The sequence below is a fragment of the Oryx dammah genome, unplaced genomic scaffold (genome assembly GCF_014754425.2).
Source record: "Oryx dammah isolate SB20612 unplaced genomic scaffold, SCBI_Odam_1.1 HiC_scaffold_10, whole genome shotgun sequence".
NCBI classification, from domain to species: Eukaryota; Metazoa; Chordata; class Mammalia; order Artiodactyla; family Bovidae; genus Oryx; species Oryx dammah.
Window position 1 is genome coordinate 80,232,439 of NW_024070194.1, and position 15,139 is coordinate 80,247,577.

The window sequence follows — 15,139 nt, forward strand, 5'->3', positions numbered from 1 at the left end:
GACAGGCTGGAAGGGTGAGGAAATACTTCCCTTAGAAACTATTCTCCAGGTTTGATGCACGAGAGACAGGGCATTCAGGGCCGGTGCACCGGGATGACCCTGAGGGATGGGGTGGGGAGGGAGGTGGGAGGGGCGTTTAGGATGGGGACACATGTGCACCCATGGCTGATTCATGTCAATGTACGGCAAAACCACCGCATTATTTAATTAGCCTCCAATTAAAATAAATTTTAAAAAATATAAACAAAGGTAGTAAAAACTCAAAAACAAAACAAAACAAAACAAAAACTACTCTCACCCAGCAAGAGGAGAAAGCTGAAGGTGAGTAGCCCTTGAAGGATCTTTCCCTGTGGTACTCAGACTAGCTGTGGGGCATGGGGCTGAGTGGTTGTGGCGCGTCGGCTTAGTTTCTCCGTGGGATGTGGGATCTCAGTTTCCCGACCGGGGATGGAAGCCGGGTCCCCTGCATCGCAAAGCAGACTTTTAACCACTGGACCACCAGGGAAGTCCCAGGTCTCCTCTTTGAAGAACGCACATCAGCACGTCCAGCATCACTTAGTTGCCACCTTGGCCTTCTTTCGGATCAAACAGAGACACAGAGAGGGCTGGCAGGTAGGGGAGGCGCCCACTGTTCTCCCCGTGCTCAGCAGCTGGTCTCGGCCAGCGGGGACCGGGCTCCAGGTGCAAGCCGGTCTTCTCTCGAGGCTGCTCCTTTCTGTCTAGAAAGGCTTGGAAAGCAGTTGGGCAGCCCTCTTACCTGAGGTTCTGCTACTGCACGGACCCTGGGTTCCTGAAAGCCTGTTCTTAAAGGGCTCCAAGTGGCCTTTATTTCTTCTCTTCTCCAAAATCTAGACAGATTGGTTTTTACCCGCTCTGCTCCTCCACTCTGGGGGACCTCCATCCCCTTTCCCTTGCTTACTTTGATCAAATAGGGCGGGATCAAGGGCTGGCAAACTCTCTGTCAAGGAGACAATGGTAACTATTGTACCCTTGGTGGGGTATGCAGTTTCTGTTTTACACTGCTGTTGTGTGTAGCACAAGAGCGGCCACAGGTCACACATAAATTGACACGTATGGCTGCCTTCCAATACAACTTATGCATGGACATGGAAATTTGAATTTCATGTAATTTTTACAAGTCAAAAATGATTTTCTTTCATTTCCTCCCCCACACCTTAGAAATATAAAAGCAGTCTTAGCTTTCATATACAAAATCAGGTAGCATACTGCATTTGGCCAATGTGGTGTAGTTTTCTAGTTTGTAGGCTAGACTTTCAAAAGAAAAATCCTGTTTAGATTTTTTAATCCAGCTGAATTCTTTTTTGATTGGTATTATGTGAATTAAATCTAATTAATGTTAGGAATGCCCTGGGTTTCTTGGATTTATCAAGTTTAATTTTGATATATTATCAACAAATATATCCTTCTAGGGCAGGGATAATATCCTTTGTGTTTTTCCCATAGCACCTCATGTGCTTGCATATATAAATCAATTTATAGTAGCACCAGAACAGAAAGCCTATTATTTGTTTTTTATTGTGCTATGCACTATGCTGTGGGACTCACTCAATCATTTTCTCATTTGAAGGAAAAGATGATAAAACCCACACTAATAGGTTGCCATGACAATTAAATGACATTATGTCTGTGACAGTGCTTTGTTAATTGTAATTGTAAAATGTCAGGTGGTATTGTGATCATGGCTTTCAGGTATAAAGATAATCTTTGTTATGGGGTGGTGGTTCAGTAAGGAAGAGGAATTTGGAGACTGGGAAATAAATGTATTTTATTCCTTCCATTGTGTGGTTTTGTGACCCTGGATTCAATAATGTCACCATCTGTACAATGGTGATAATGTTCCTGATTTGCCTGTAACATATGAGAAAGATTGCTAAATACTATAAACATAAGATTCAACTTTACCATTTGGTCTCAGAACCCTTTACACTATTACATTTTTAAGAAACTCAAAGAAATTTTATTTATGTGAATTAAATGTCGATATTACAATATTAGAAATGGAAACAGGAAATTCAAAAGTAATAAACCCATCATACATTAAGATATAACTAATATATTATTAAAATATAATATTTTAATAAAAACTGTGTTTTATAAATACAGGTGGAAAGAGTGACATTGTTTAATGTTGCAAATCTAATGTCTGATTTCCTAAAGTCATCTGAGGCATCTTTTCCTTCATTCAATCCGTTGTGATTTGCTGTTTTCACTGAAGTATATTAAGAAAGTTTGGTTTCCAGCAGATGGGTCTGACACAAGATGATCTGGCAGACACTCTGAAAGGCTCTTGGGAACACACTGGTCCACAAAGAGGTCCTTGGTGTGCACTTTGAGAACTAGTTCTAGAGACAATTCCCATCATTCCAGAAGGCTCCTATAGAGGGAACATAGGATTAGGATTAGGATTATCTCTTCTTGACTTTCATATACAAGGACTCAAAAGGTAAGCACTTTTGTGTGTTCCATTGAGCACTGGAAATGCCATATTTTATTGATCCATTCTATCACTGTGCATTTGAACTGTTTCTAGTGTTTTTACTACTGTGAGTGAAGAACAGAGTTTTTGGTGAACACATGTACTCATTTCTCTTGGAGTGGAATCACTGAAACATAAGATGAGCAGGCAGATGTTTATCTAAACAGATTTTCAAGTCATATAAACTATTTTTACTTGTTTAATTTTATTTCAGTATATATCATTTAACATACATTAATTTTTCCTATTAAAATATAATTTCTTATTAAAATATAAGACTTGAATCATTAGAAAAGGCCTGGGAAAAGACTGGGATGCTGGGAGATTGATGGCAAAAGGAGAAGAGGAAGACAAAGGATGAGATGGTTAGATAGTGTCACTGACTCAATGGACAGGAATCTGAGCAAATTCTGGGAGACAGTGAAGGACACGGAATCCTGGCATGCTGCAGTCCGTGGGGTTGTAAAGAATCTGACGTGACTTAGTGAATGAACAACAACATATTTTTCTATATTTCTCTATATTTTTCTTTTAAAAATGTTACTTTAAAAATCCATGTAGCTTTCCAATACTATACACTTGCATTGTTGGACTACTAAATAAAAAACCTCTTTCTTTTATTTTACATGATTGGACAAAGTGATGTAGTAAAGTAATCCCCCATTTACCTGAATGTTTTCCAATTTTCTGGAAACTTTAAGATCTATAACTCAAACAAAGTAATTAAAAACAGCTAATGACTATTAGTAGCTAAGGCTGTTACATGAAATAATTTTATTTACCAAAGAGCCCAAAGGAAGGAAAAAGGTTTAAAAACAAGCAACAAAAAAATGAGAAAAAAAAAGGCTGTTCTCGTTTAATCTATCAATCATATCCAGCTCTTTTGTGACCTCATGGACTGCAGCCCACCAAGCTTCTCTGTCCATGGGATTTTCCAGGCAAGAATGCTGGTGTGGGTTGCCATTTCTTTCTCCAGGGGATCTTCCTGACCTCTGGATCAAAAATGTATCTCCTGCTTGGCTGGTGAATTCTTTACCACTGAGCCACCAGGAAAAAACAAAGGGGAAGTAAAAGAAGAAGAGGTGTTTATCAAATGGCAAAGTTGAAAGTATCAGCAAACAGACCCTCAGAAGCTTACCAAAAAAAAGTGGACCCTGACACAATGACATACAAGAGACAAGAAACATGGCAACCTAGTAGTTGGGATCATTCAGTGGAAGAGAAACCTCACACTAGTGATTCCAGTGACTTCTTTTTTTTTTATGTGTAGTCTCTGGGGTTATGGGATGACACTTATCATCTTCATATGCTTAAGACTTGAACATATCAACTACTGCCACACAATAAACCAACTGAAAACTTGATGATTCAAAATAACACTCATTTATTAGGTTGGGAATAGGCAAATTCCTGAGTAGCTCAAACAGTAAAGAATCTGCCTGCAATGTGGGAGACCTGTGTTCCATCCCTGGGTTGGGAAGATCCCTGGAGAAGGGCATGGCAACCCACTCCAGGATTCTTGCCTGAAGAATTCCATGGGTAGGGGAGCCTGGTGTACTATAGTCTATGGGATCTCAAAGAGTCGGACATGACTGAGCAACTTTCACTTTCACGTTAGATTGGGTAAAAACCCTAACGAAACTTTTGGCTAACCCAATGCTATTTCTGATGAGTTTGTAGGTTTGCCAGGTAGTTCTACTAGTTTGGGAGAGTCTTGGCTGGTCACCCATCAGTCGTTGGCTGGTAAGCTGGGAGAGATGACTGAACTTCCCACCACCAGCAGGATGAGCCTGTGCTTGTTCTCATGGCATGGCAGAGATCCAAAGGAAGAAACAAAAATGTGCCTTTGCTTCATCAAGTTTGCTGCCATCCCAAAGAAAAAGCAAGTTACTTGACCAAGCCTAGAAATGGTGCAGCAGGGTGCTACCAAAGGACATGGATACAGGAAGGCATGAAAAATTGGGGCCATTAATGCATTCCACCTATCTGTCATACTGGCACAGCCTAAAACTGCAGTTCAGTTCAGTTCAGTCACTCAGTCGTGTCCGACTCTTTGCGACCCTGTGAATCGCAGCGCCAGGCCTCCCTGTCCATCACCACTTCCCGGATTTCACTCAGACTCACGTCCATCGAGTCCGTGATGCCATCCAGCCATCTCATCCTCTGTCGTCCCCTTCTCCTCCTGCCCTCAATCCCTCCCAGCATCAGAGTCTTTTCCAATGAGTCAACTCTTCGCATGAGGTGGCCAAAGTACTGGAGCTTCAGCTTTAGCATCATTCCTTCCAAAGAAATCCCAGGGTTGATCTCCTTCAGAATGGACTGGTTGGATCTCCTTGCAGTCCAAGGGACTCTCAAGATTCTTCTCCAACACCACAGTTCAAAAGCATCAATTCTTCGGTGCTCAGCCTTCTTCACAGTCCAACTCTCACATCCATACATGACCACTGGAAAAACCATAGCCTTGCCTAGACGGACCTTAGTCGGCAAAGTAATGTCTCTGCTTTTGAATATACTATTTAGGTTGGTCATAACTTTTCTTCCAAGGAGTAAGCATCTTTTAATTTCACGGCTGCAGTCACCATCTGCAGTGATTTTGGAGCCCCCAAAATAAAGTCTGACACGCTTTCTAGTATTTCCCCATCTAATTGCCGTGAAGTGATGGGACTGGATGCCATGATCTTCATTTTCTGAATGTTGAGCTTTAAGCCAACTTTTTCACTCTCCTCTTTCATTTTCATCAAGAGGCTTTTTAGATCCTCTTCACTCTCTGCCATAAGGGTGGTGTCATCTGCATATCTGAGGTTATTGATATTTCTCCCGGCAATCTTGATTCCAGTTTGTGTTTCTTCCAGTCGAGCGTTTCTCATGATGTACTCTGCATATAAGTTAAATAAGCAGGGTGACAATATACAGCCTTGACGTACTCCTTTTCGTATTTGGAACCAGTCTGTTGTTCCATGTCCAGCTCTAACTGTTGCTTCCTGACCTGCATACAGATTTCTCAAGAGGCAGGTCAGGTGGTCTGGTATTCCCATCTCTTTCAGAATTTTCCACAGTTTGTTGTGATCCACATAGTCAAAGGCTTTGGCATAGTCAAGAAAGCAGAAATAGATGTTTTTCTGGAACTCTCTTGCTTTTTCCATGATCCAGCGGATGTTGGCAATTTGATCTCTGGTTCCTCTGCCTTTGCTAAAACCAGCTTGAACATCAGGGAGTTCACGGTTCATGTATTGCTGAAGCCTGGCTTGCAGAATTTTGAGCATTACTTTACTAGCATGTGAGATGAGTGCAATTGTGCGGTAGTTTGAGCATTCTTTGGCATTGCCTTTCTTTGGAACTGGAATGAAAACTGACCTTTTCCAGTCCTGTGGCCACTGCTGAGTTGTCCAAATTTGCTGGCATATTGAGTGCAGCACTTTCACAGCATCATCTTTCAGGATTTGAAACAGCTCAACTGGAATGCCATCACCTCCACTAGCTTTGTTCGTAGTGATGCTTTCTAAGGCCCACTTGACTTCACTTTCCAAGATGTCTGGCTCTAGATTAGTGATCACATCATCATGATTATCTGGGTCATGAAGATCTTTTTTGTAGAGTTCTTCCGTGTATTTTTGCCACCTCTTCTTAATATCTTCTGCTTCTGTTAAGTCCATACCATTTCTGTCCTTTATTGAGCCCATCTTTGCATGAAATGTCCCCTTGGTATCTCTAATTTTCTTGAAGAGATCTCTAGTATTTCCCATTCTGTTGTTTTCTTCTATTTCTTTGCACTGATCGCTGAGGAAGGCTTTCTTATCGCTTCTTGCTATTCTTTGGAACTCTGCATTCAGATGCTTATATCTTTCCTTTTCTCCTTTGCTTTTCACCTCTCTTCTTTTCACCGCTATTTGTAAGGCCTCCCCAGACAGCCATTTTGCTTTTTTGCATTTCTTTTCCATGGGGCTGGTCTTGATCCCTGTCTCCTGTACAATGTCATGAACCTCTGTCCATAGTTCATCAGGCACTCTGTCTATCAGGTCTAGGCCCTTAAATCTATTTCCCACTTCCACTGTATAATCATAAGGGATTTGATTTAGGTCATACCTGAATGGTCTAGTGGTTTTCCCTACTTTCTTAAATTTGAGTCTGAATTTGGTAATAAGGAGTTCATGAGCTGAGCAACAGTCAGCTCCTGGTCTTGTTTTTGTTACCTGTATAGAGCTTCTCCATCTTTGGCTGCAAAGAATATAATCAATCTGATTTTGGTGTTGGCCATCTGGTGATGTCCATGTGTAGAGTCTTCTCTTGTGTTGTTGGAGGAGGGTGTTTGCTATGACCAGTGCATTTTCTTGGCAAAACTCTATTAGTCTTTGCCCTGCTTCATTCCATATTCCAAGGCCAAATTTGCCTGTTACTCCAGGTGTTTCTTGATTTCCTACTTTTGCATTCCAGTCCCCTATAATGAAAAGGACATCTCTTTTGGGTGTTAGTTCTAAAAGGTCTTGTAGGTCTTCATAAAACTGTTCAACTTCAGTTTCTTCAGTGTTACTGGTTGGGGCATAGACTTGGATAACTGTGATATTGAGTGGTTTGCCTTGGAGACGAACAGAGATCATTCTGTCGTTTTTGAGATTGCATCCAAGTACTGCATTTCAGACTCTTTTGTTGACCATGATGGCTACTCCGTTTCTTCTGAGGGATTCCTGCCCGCAGTAGTAGATATAATTGTCATCTGAATTAAATTCACCCATTCCAGTCCATTTTAGTTCGTTGATTCCTAGAATTTCGATGTTTACCCTTGCCATCTCTTGTTTGACCACTTCCAATTTGCCTTGATTCGTGGACCTGACATTCCAGGTTCCTATGCAATATTGCTCTTTACAGCATCAGACCTTGCTTCTATCACCAGTCATATCCACAACTGTGTATTGTTTTTGCTTTGACTCCATCCCTACATTCTTTCTGGAATTATTTCTGCACTGATCTCCAGTAGCATCTTGGACACCTAGTGACCTGGGGAGTTCCTCTTTTGGTAATCTATCATTTTGCCTTTTCCTACTGTTCATGGGGTTCTCAAGGCAAGAATACTGAAGTGGCTTGCCATTCACTTCTCCGGTGAACCACATTCTGTCAGACCTCTCCACCATGACCCGCCTGTCTTGGGTTGCCCCACAGGCATGGGTTGGTTTCATTGAGTTAGACAAGGCTGTGGTCCTAGTGTGATTAGATTGACTAGTTTTCTGTGAGTATGGTTTCAGTGTGTCTGCCCTCTGATGCCCTCTTGCAACACCTACCATCTTAAATGGGTTTCTCTTACCTTGGTCGTGGGGTATCTCTTCACGGCTGCTCCAGCAAAGCACAGCCACTGCTCCTTACCTTGGATGAGGGGTAACTGCCGTTACAGATAATTAAAAATAAAAGTATATATGTTACTAGTTAAAAACAAGCTGAGAGTACAGAGGACTATGGGGGCTCCTAATAAATATTTGATCGATGAGTACAGTTAGTTCAATGCTGAGGATGTGTTCACTACAACCGTCTGTGTGGCAGTCTAGGTACAGACAAATTCATGATATAGCATTGTTGTCTACAGAGCTCAATATGCTGCAGCATGAGCCCCACACTCTGGCACAAACACCCAGGTTTTCTAAGGAAAAACCAAAGGTAGAGTGTAAAAATGTGTGAGAAAATTAAATATATAAATTGTACTTTGATGAACCAGTGTAACATTTCGTCATTCAAGTGATATGACGTCAAAGTTCACAACCAAGGGTCAATTTTTTTTTTAATCTCCCTTGTTATGCTTTCAGTACATTTGACTCACCTAAAGTTATTGGGTCATGTTGTGAGTAAAAATTTTCCAAATTTTATCTTGGTGGAGACTTCAAAGACTCAGAAAGGTCCAGGATGAAGTAGCTTGGAGACAATATCTCGCCTGGAATTTCCAAGGAAGTAACGAGAGGAGAGGCGAGAAAGAGGCATTCATTGCTTTGTTTATTGACTAAAGTGCTACCACCTATTTTTTTCTTTTAATGTAAAAGCAATGATGCTGCTATTTTTAACATCTCCCCACTCCCTTCATAATATTTTTGCATTATTCTAACCTATGGAGCAGAACGTTTTACATGGTACGTTATTAAAGAAGATGGCTCATAAAAATTCATCCCAGAGGCGCTACTGAGGATTTATGATGACATTAAAGATGCAGTTATTAAAGTTGTGCTTGGGATTCTGTTAAATGCTAAGCATCGAGGGAAAGTTGTAGAGAAGAGTGGTCTTCTACTAAACTTTCACATGTGGTGACAAAAGAGAAGCTATTGAGGGCTTGGAATGAGCCATCTCTAAGAGAATCAGAGATGCCTCAAAATTAAAATTATTCAGTTTTCCCTTTTCACAATCACACCTGATGGAATCATATTGCCTGTTAGCCATTATGATAGTTCTATTGTTTTGAAAAATACTAACAATAAGAGTTGAGGAAAATTGTTTTTCTTGAAATTAGGAAATAAATTTACTTTAGCATTTCATTCAAAGACACTGCATAAGAAGCCACACATTCTATGTCACAGAAAACAACTTAAATGGTCATTTGATAGTTGACTACTTGTTCTTTGCAAAGCAAATAAACAAAATTATTTGTTTATTCTGAAAAGAAACTAGTCTGAGCTGGTGGAAAAGTCATATGCTTAAATAACTTTTAAAAATATAAATGGATAAATTTAGAAAGGCAGATGAGTTCTTGCTTGGGGGAATGAAGGAAGCTTTAGAGGCAGCATTTTAGGAGGTTGGTTTAAGGATTAGATATGCAATGACGAGTGCGTTCTCTGCCTTTGCCCTGCTTCATTCTATACTCCAAGGCCAAATTTGCCTGTTACTCCAGGTATTTCTTGACTTCCTACTTTTGCATTCTGGTCCCCTATAATGAAAAGGACATCTTTTGGGGGTGTTAGTTCTAAAAGGTCTTGTAGGTCTTCATAGAACTGTTCAGCTTCTTCAGCGTTACTGGTCAGGGCATAGATTTGGATTGCTGTGATATTGAATGGTTTGCCTTGGAGATGAACAGAGATTATTCTATCGTTTTTGAGACTGCACCCTAGTACTGCATTTCAGACTCTTTTGTTGACTATTATGGCTACTCTATTTCTTCTAAGGGATTCCTGTCCACAGTAGTAGATATAATGGTCATCTGAGTTAAATTCACCCATTCCAGTCCATCTTAGTTTGCTGATTCCTAGAATGTCGATGTTCACTCTTGCCATCTCCTGTTTGACAACTTCCAATTTGCCTTGATTCATGGAGCTAACATTCCAGGTTCCTATGCAATATTACTCTTTACAGCATCGGACCTTGCCTCTATCACCAGTCACATCCACAACTGGGTGTTGTTTTTGCTTTGACTCCATCCCTTCATTCTTTCTGGAGTTATTTCTCCACTGATCTCCAGTGGCATATTGGGCATCTACTGACCTGGGGAGTTCCTCTTTAAGTATCCTATCTTTTTGCCTTTTCATATTGTTCATGGGGTTCTCAAGGCAAGAATGGTTTGCCATTCCCTTCTCCAGTGAACCACATTCTGTCAGACCTCTCCACTATGACCCACACGTCTTGGGTGGCCCCATATGGCATGGCTCAGTTTCACTGAGTTAGACAAGCTGTGGTCTGTGTGATCAGATTGGCTAGTTTTCTGTGATTACAGTTTCAGTGTGTCTGCCCTTTGATGCCCTCTCGCAACACCTACCATCTTACTTGGGTTTCTCTTACCTTGGACGTGGGGTATCTCTTCACAGCTGCTCCCCAGCAAAGAGAGTGCACTGGTCATAGCAAACACCCTCTTCCAACCACACAAGAAAAGACTCTACACGTGGACATCACCAGATGGTCAGCACCAAAACCAGATTGATTATATTCTTTGCAGCCAAAGATGGAGAAGCTCTATACAGTCAGCAAAAACAAGACTGGGAGCTGACTGTGGCTCTGATCATGAACTCGTTATTGCCAAATTCAGACTGAAATTGAAGACAGTAGGGAAAACCACTAGACCATTCAGGTATGACCTAAATCAAATTCCTTATGACTACACAGTAGAAGTGAGAAATAGATTTAAGGGACTAGATCTGATAGACAGTGTGCCTGATGAACTATGGACAGAGGTTCATGACATTGTACAGGAGACAGGGATCAAGATCATCCCCAAGAAAAAGAAATGCAAAAAAGAAAAATGGCTGTCTGAGGAGGCCTTAGAAATAGCCCTGAAAAGAAGAGAAGCAAAAAGCAAAGGAGAAAAGGAAAGATAAACCCATTTGAATGCAGAGTTCCAAAGATTAGCAAGGAGAGATAAGAAAGCCTTCCTCAGAGATCAATGCAATGAAATAGAGGAAAACAATAGAACAGGAAAGACTAGATATCTCTTCAAGAAAATTAGAGATGCCAAGGGAACATTTCATGCAAAGATGGGCACAATAAGGAACAGAAATGGTATGGAACTAACTGAAGCAGAAGATATTAAGAAGAGGTGGCAAGAATACACAGCAGAAGTATACAAAAAAGATCTTCACAATCCAGATAATCACAATGGTGTAATCACTCAGCTAGAGCCAGACATCCTGGAATGTGAAGTCAAGTGGGCCTTAGGAATAAAGCTACGAATAAAGCTAGTAGAGGTGATGGAATTCCAGTTGAGCTATTTCAGATCCTAAAGGATGATGCTCGAAAGTGCTGCACTCAATATGTCAGCCAATTTGGGAAGCTCAGCAGTGGCCAGAGGACTGGAAAAAGTCAGTTTTCATCCCAAAGAAAGGCAATTCCAAAGAATGCTCAAACTACCACACAATTGCACTCATCTCACAGGCTAGTAAAATAATGCTCAAAATTCTTGAAGCCAGGCTTCAGCGATATGTGAACAGTGAACTACCAGATGTTCAAACTGGAAATCAGAGAAAAGGCAGAGGAACCAGAGATCAAATTGCCAACATTCACTGGATCATCGAAAAAGCAAGAGAGTTCCAGAAAAACATCTATTTCTGCTTTATTAACTATGCCAAAGCCTTTGACTGTGTAGATCACAATAAACTGTGGAAAATTCTTAAAGAGATGGGAATACCAGACCACCTGACCTGCCTCTTGAGAAACCTGTATGCAGGTCAGGAAGCAACAGTTAGAACTAGACCTGGAACAATAGACTGATTCCAAATAGGATAAGGAGTACGTCAAGGCTATACATTGTCACCCTGCTTATTTAACTTATATGTAGAGTACATCATGAGAAATGTTGGTCTGGATGATACACAAGCTGGAATCAAGATTGCCGGGAGAAATATCAATAACCTCAGATATGCAGATGACACCACCCTTATGGCAGAAAGTGAAGAAGAACTAAAGAGCCTCTTGATGAAAGTGGAGGAGAGTGAAAAAGTTGGCTTAAATCTCAACATTCAGATAACTAAGATCATGGCATCCGGTGCCATCATTTCATGGCAAATAGATGGGGAAACAGGGGAAACAGTGGCTGACTTTATTTTTTTGCGCTCTGAAATCACTGCAGATGGTGATTGCAGCCATGAAATTAAAAGACGCTTACTCCTGGAAGGAAAGTTATGACCAACCTAGACAGCATATTAAAAAGCAGAGACATTACTTTGCCAACAAAGGTCTGTCTATTCAAACCTATGATTTTTCTAGTAGTCATGTATGGATGTGACCATTTGACCACAAAGAAGGGTGAGTGCCAAAGAACTGACGTTTTTGACCTGAGGTGTTGGAGAAGACTCTTGGACTGTAAGGAGATCAAACCAGTCAATCCTAAAGGAAATCAGTTTTGAATATTCATTGGAAGGACTGATGCTGAAGCTGAAACTCCAATACTTTGGCCACCTGATGCAAAGAGCTGATTCATTGGAAAAGACCCTGATGTTGGGAATGATTGAAGGTGGGAGGCGAAGGGGACAACAGAGGATGAGATGGTTGGATGGCATCAGTGACTCAATAGGCATGAGTTTGAGCAAGCTCCTGGAGATGGTGAAGGATAGGGAAGCCTGGCATGCTGCCGTCCATGGGGTCGCAGACAGCTGGACATGACTGAGCAACTGAACAACAGCAAAGAACGTTATCATGTGGCATACTGAAAACAATATGTGCTATGTGGGACTTCCCTGGTGGTCGAGTGGCTGACTCCATGCTTCCAGTGCAGAGGTCCCGGGTCACATCCCTGGTCAGGGAACTAGATCCTGTGTGCTGCAACTAAGACCTGGCACAGCCAAATACATAAATAAACAGATGCATGCCACATGTGTGAACATAGAATAGTGATAACTCAGATTGGCTAGGGGAAGAGGCAAACTTGAACCAAAACTAAATGCTGATATTGATAATTTCAATGATATTCTTTAGGTAATAGATAGGAATTCAGGCTTTACAAGCCAAAGAGTAATATGATCAGAGCTGCCATTTGGGGAGATTAATCTAGATGTAGAAGGGATTTGAGGGGAAAAGAAATTCAATAGGAAGTTACTAAAATTCTGAGTGCTGAAATGAGAAGAGTTGTCAGGGAGAAGGGAAATTCCAAGACAAGGTAGAAGTCATGGGTTTTATCAACAGATTGGGTGTGGAAGCAAATGAGATGGTGCAGATACAAGATGGCCCTGGGGTTTAGCATCTGTTACAGACTGTTAAACAAGGGGGACAGATAGAGGAAGTGTCTTGATTTTTTGATCAATTACATACAATGTGCACTTGGGCCATTTGTTTAACTGAAAATCTCTTAGAAGTACCAGTGCTTAGGAAAAGTAAGGTCAAGGCTCAAGTTATGGATCTCAGAATTATATGAAGAGAAGTAGAAACTGAAAACATGTGACTGAGTGAAATAGCTAAAGGAAAATGCATTCTTTGAATTGATGATGAACCCAGGAGGCTCAACACTAAATTTCAAACTTAATAGCATGTGTTCCTTATTTTAGGTTTTCTGTTTCTCTTGTGCTCTATCATTAAAAATTAGCCCTCCCCCATTAAGCCCTCCCTTGGTGTTTGGGTAGCTTGAATGGTATTTTTGAAATACTGTGTATTTCATGGATTCCAAGATGCACATATTTATCCACATTTTAACATCGCTGAAATTGAGATGTGTCATAACCACTGGGTGGTGGGTGTGTCATAGTCTAACTGGCACCATGCTTTCATTCTTTGGAATGCATAAAATAATGGTGCATGTTATAATTAATGGCGTCTTAGTAAGGCAATGCCAAAGAACGCTTAAACTATTACACAATTGCACTCATCTCACAGGCTAGTAAAGTAATGCTCAAAATTCTCCAAGCCAGGCTTCAACAGTATGTGAACCGTGAACTTCCAGATGTTCAAGCTGGTTTTAGAAAAGGCAGAGGAACCAGAGATCGAATTGACACTATCTGCTGGATCATTGAAAAAGCAAGAGTTCCAGAAAAACATCTACTTCTGCTTTATTGACTATGCTAAAGCCTTTGACTGTGTGGATCACAACAAACTGTGGAAAATCCTTCAAGAGATGGGAATACCAGACCATCTGCCTCTTGAGAAATCTGTATGCAGGTCAGGAAGCAACAGTTAGAACTGGACATGGAACAACAGACTGGGTCCAAATTGGGAAAGGAGTACGTCAAGGCTGTATATTGTCACCCTGCTTATTTAACTTCTATGCAGAGTACATCATGAGAAACGCTGGGCTGGAAGAAGTACAAGCTGGAATCAAGACTGCGGGGAGAAATATAAATAACCTCAAATATGCAGATTGTACCACCCTTAAGGCAGAAAGTGAAGAAGAACTAAAGGGCCTTTTGATGAAAGTGAAGAAGAGTGAAAAAGTTGGCTTAAAGCTCAACATTCAGAAAACTAAGATCATGGCATCTGGTCCCATCACTTCATGGCAAATAGATGGGGAAACAGTGGAAACAGTGGCTGACTTTATTTTTCAGGGCTCCAAAATCACTGCAGATGGTGACTTCAGCCATGAAATTGAAAGATGCTTACTACCTGGAAGAAAAGTTATGACCAACCTAAACAGCATATTGGAGAAGGCAATGGCACCCTACTCCAGTACTCTTGCCTGGAAAATCCGATGGATGGAGGACCCTGGTGGGGTGCAGTCCATGGGGTTGTGAAGAGTCAGACAGGACTGGGCAACTTCACTTTCAGTTTTCACTTTCATGTGTTGGAGAAGGAAATGGCAACCCACTCCAGTGTTCTTGCCTGGGGAACCCCAGGGACAGGGGAGCCTGGTGGGCTGCCGTCTATGGGATCGCAGAGTCGGACATGACTGAAGTGACTTAGCAGCAGCAGCAGCAGACAGCATATTAAAAAGCAGAGACATTAGTTTGCCAACAAAGGTCCATGTAGTCAAGGCTTTGGTTTTTCCAGTGGTCATGTATGGATGTGAGTTGGAAAAAAAGCTGAGCACTGAAGAATTGATGCTTTTTTAAAAAAATGATAGAGTGCTGCTGCTGCTAAGTCGCTTCAGTCATGTCCAACTGTGTGTGACCCCATCAATGGCAGCCCACCAGGCTCCTCTGTCCCTGGGATTCTCCAGGCAAGAACACTGGAGTGGGTAGCCTTTTCCTTCTCCAATGCAAGAAAGTGAAAAGTGAAAGTGAAAAGTGAAAGTGAAGTCGCTCAGTTGTGTCCGACTCTTCATGACCC

At 41.3% G+C, this 15,139-nt stretch overlaps 1 long non-coding RNA gene across 1 annotated transcript; it reads right to left on the minus strand.

Annotated features, from left to right (window-relative positions):
• Nucleotides 1-393: 393 nt before the first annotated feature.
• On the minus strand, nt 394-10,523 carry LOC120869192. The gene is made up of 3 exons (XR_005722463.1): nt 10,512-10,523; nt 5,119-5,123; nt 394-520 (listed from the first exon to the last, which is right to left on the minus strand). It is a non-coding gene; the product is annotated as an uncharacterized LOC120869192 (long non-coding RNA).
• Between the last annotated feature and the right edge of the window lie 4,616 nt (nt 10,524-15,139).